The 4,236-nt window shown below is 35.4% G+C and overlaps 1 long non-coding RNA gene across 2 annotated transcripts; it reads left to right on the top strand.

The window, feature by feature from the left end:
* Positions 1-573: 573 nt before the first annotated feature.
* LOC128220259 (uncharacterized) lies at positions 574-3,926 on the top strand. 2 transcript variants are annotated; one of them, XR_008258742.1, is made up of 3 exons: positions 574-845; positions 1,293-1,601; positions 2,967-3,926. It is a non-coding gene; the product is annotated as an uncharacterized LOC128220259 (long non-coding RNA). The 2 variants fall into 2 exon arrangements; XR_008258740.1 differs by having other exon boundaries at positions 1,271-1,601.
* Positions 3,927-4,236: the final 310 nt, after the last annotated feature.

Genomic DNA, 4,236 nt, shown 5'->3' with positions numbered 1-4,236 from the left:
CAACTCAAACGGTCTGTTGTATAAGCATTAACAATGTATACTTTGTAAGCTGCTTACAACGAAATACTCTGTTTTGTTCTAAGACATTTTAATGTGATTGGCGTCGTCGCCGCCAGCGGTTTCGCATCGGGATGCACACTTATAATTAAAATCTGTAAGTCGGTTCGACTGTTTTTAAAAGGCAATACTATACTTGTGTTACCTTAGAAGTACAAGTTTTGAGATAAGCGCTTGAAGTGCGAGGACGTCTAAGTCATTGGCAGCCGAGCTAAAGGAACCGTCAGGAAATTTAATGCGTCAAAATCACGGATTTCATATAAAATGCGAGTCAAAGTGCTCGGAACGTTTTCTACAAGTTCGCAGGTTGGACTTGGCATTCAAACACCAGTCTCTATGGACAAAACCTTAGCAAGGTCTTACAAGTTCCCCACGATATTATCAGTTTTATAAAACAATAACAGTGCTCAACCTGTTTTGTTCCTGCGACACTGAAAATCATCGTACCGGGATTGAAAGTTGCCCACAATTTCCTCTAAAATCCACTCAATTTTACATCAGCGGTGGGAGGGAGCACAAATATTTATTATACGTATTTCTGTGTTTACGTACAATTCCTTCCTGGTTCCAGAATTCGTGTGAGACATTCGGATGATTTTAGATGAATATATAATGTTTGTTTTCGCTCGGTTGTTATACTCAAAATTCTCATATCTGTTCACTTCAACAAATGTCTTGGATGCATATTTGCAATCTGTCAATGTGTTAGTGTCAGTAAAACGAAATGATACAATAAATAACGGATCACAACGAACACATTACGATGAAAAATTAAAAGAAAAATACTAGTAAGTGTCAAAGGTCGATCGATAGATTTATAATAGTTAAATTCACAACTGAGTGAGTGAGTGAGTGAGTGAGTGAGTGAGTGAGTGAGTGAGTGAGTGAGTGAGTGAGTGAGTGAGTGAGTGAGTGAGTGAGTGAGTGAATTAGTGAGTGAGTGAATTAGTGAGTGAGTGAGTGAGTGAGTGAGTGAGTGAGTGAGTGAGTGAGTGAGTGAGTGAGTGAGTGAGTGAGCGAGCGAGCGAGCGAGCGAGCGAGCGAGCGAGTGAGCGAGCAGGCGAGAGAGTGAAATGAAAAAAGGGAAAAAAGTAAAGAAGGAAAAGAAGAATTATAGATGGAATTAAAGAATAAAGGAAATGAGAAATCTTCGGCGAATCATTCCATATTAGTATGTTGAGTCTTTTAATAATTAGATGTCATTTCTACTCAGGCAGATTTGTTTGCATGTACAGGAAGGCACGTACACTTTGAATGATTTGTGAACGACTGTAAATAAAGGACTTTATCTAATGTTCGCACTTTACTATGATAAAGCAGCAATACTTGAAAGAAAAATCAGGAATATCTAGATAAACGATATAACAACTCAACAGCCTGCACACACCGAATATCGCACGTTCTCACAGCGAAGTGCCATTTCATGGTGGGATATATAAATGCAGCTGGTGATGCAAGAGCAGTTGTAACATGTGCACCGCTAAAGTGATGAGCGATTATATATCAGTGTGGTTGAAATATCATAGGACTGAGGTTACAATGTGGTTAGTATTATTATTTAGCTTTTTAAGTTGTGTTATCTTTTTATTGGGTAGGAATTGCAGCTCAGCTCGACAAAAATACCTCTAATAGTTATCATTTATGTTGCCTCAGTTTTTATATCTAAATGAAGGGTTATTGCAATTTGATCGTTTTTGTAAGTATTAAATGGTTTAACCATGATGTATATATTTGTTTATTAATATTATGTGAGTCCGAGGCCCTTACGTTTAAAGTGGATGCATCATTTGCACATTTTTTTTAAATTTAATATCGCATTGCCTATAGATGATAGTATGAATAATATTCGAAAAAAACTTCTATATCTTAATCGTTGACAGAGAGACGGACAGACAGAGACGGAATGATTATTCTTCACCTGCAACACATAACATATAATATGAAATATGTCAACTGCTATATCTTAATCACAGACAGACAGACATACATACAGACAGACTGTTTATTCTTCACCTGCAACACATAACATATACCATTCAAAAAAGCAAAACATAAAAAAGACATGAACAAAAACACATAAAAGTATATAACAGCTCAGCGTATGTTAAACAAGCTCTATCAATTAGAATGTGAACTTATTCTATAAAAAGGTTCTAATATTATCAATATTTGGTCTTTCTGTAAAAGAAGTAGGCATACTTTATACAGTTATATTCTATTTATCGTTATTTCTTCCCTCACGATATTTGAACAGTCTAAAAAATCGAAATTGTGTTTATGTTAGTCACTTCGAAATTAATTGACTGAGATAAAATTAAAATAATAAATTAATATTGCACCTTTCAACCAATGCAAAATAAAGACCTTAAATAGTTCAATATTTTATATTTTGTTTCAAATGAATCTTTAAACGTAAAAACTTTTTTTTTTCTTTACCATTTTAAATGGAAAAAAGGACGGTATATGCCGCTTAAGAGATCCGCCTTAGTTTTATTAAAGGAAATTGATTAGATGATTAGTTTACTCAAACACTTCGACAAACATGTTTCCAAAATAATGTTTGGAAAGTGCTCCATCGGGCTGCGGTTCTGTGAAAAGGTTTGTCGAAGTGTTTTAAGAAACTTAACTCTCAATCAAACTAAAAGACCAATTGCGAGGCTATGTAAGCGGTGTATACTGCGCCATGTGAGATTTAATATGGTGAATAAATAGTTAAGTTATCTTTATTCAAAGTATTAATTCGAAGCAAAATGTTTCCTTCCGAGGTAGCATTTATGACTTAATTTATCACGTGGTATACACACACTGTGAAGTGGTTAAATACTGCATCCAACGACATTGCATGCCTTTATCAAACGATAGTTGAGCATTTTGTGAAGGTATGTGAATCATTTGAATACTTATTTCAGATTTGGAGACAACAGCGATAATGAGGCTGGATCAGTTATCCACGGATTATTTTCTTTTATTTATCACTCTACCAGCGTGGATGGCACCAGAAAGTTTCGGCTACATACTGGAGTCGAGTCCCCAACAGACATTTCCGTTTTCGTTTATCGGACAAATGTATCCAACGGGAAAGCATCTAAACCCTAAGAAATTATTCAGACGTCTTGGAAATAGTTTTGATCCAGAGTGGATGTCTGTGACAGATCCAAGCGAAAATAAGTTGTTCCAAAACTCGTCTGTCCACGAACATCATTCAAATGGTTTGTACGCATACTCCATGACACGAGCAAGAGTTTCCGATATTTTGCGGGATAGATATAACTTTGGAATCGAAATCGAATCTTTGGATGTGATTGTGACTTTTTTGCACGAGCTTTCCACGTGTCACGTGAATTACATGTGGGAGGATTTAGGGCAATTATTTTGGCCTCGATTTGTTAAAAAAGGCTCCTGTGACTCCTCTGGCCCCTGTTCGTGGCCCCCGGGCATGAGATGCCAAAAAGGTCAAGATAAGAAACTTCAAGTCCTAAGATGGATTTGCAAAAAGGGTCGACGGAAAACCGCGGGACAAAAAAAGAATGTAAATTTCACAAGCAGACGACAAAATAAGGAAACAAATCACGTGATACTTGGTGATAGGGTAAAATGTAAGTGGAGAAAAGTTCCGTATGAGATAATAACGTCTTGTGTTTGCAAGTGTGATTAAAACATAGACGTTTGAAAGTTGCTCATATTAAAACTCAGACAACCGAATAAACTCTATTCGGTTTATGTTGATCTTTGTATTGTTCTGTTCATTGAATATATATAATTATAAGTGTTACTATTTATTATTCACAACCAAACTTTACATCATGTGGAAGTTTACAGTTTGCATTAACATATATTGATATAATTTAAATAAAAATGTTGAAACATGTCATCCAGATTTATTGTAACGAAAACGGGATAGCATGACCGCCAAACATCTTTATGTTTTAAGTGTACATAGTTGTCATTTTACGTATCATTGATATGTTACCATCAATATAAAAAGATGCAAGTTTAACGATACTTTCGGCCAGGCACACTTCGCTGGGAAAATTAAAATTATACTCACTAAAAAGAAAGTGTTCATAGGTATTCCTACCACAAAAAAAAGGAAAAAAAAAGAAAATGTTTATGTACTTATCTTTCAATGAGTATCAGGGACTAAAATATTATATGTTAGTGTCTGGTAGTCCATAAAAT

Source organism: Mya arenaria, chromosome 2, assembly GCF_026914265.1.
Source record: "Mya arenaria isolate MELC-2E11 chromosome 2, ASM2691426v1".
Taxonomy (NCBI): Eukaryota; Metazoa; Mollusca; class Bivalvia; order Myida; family Myidae; genus Mya; species Mya arenaria.
This window is presented reverse-complemented; position numbering and strand designations above follow the sequence as displayed.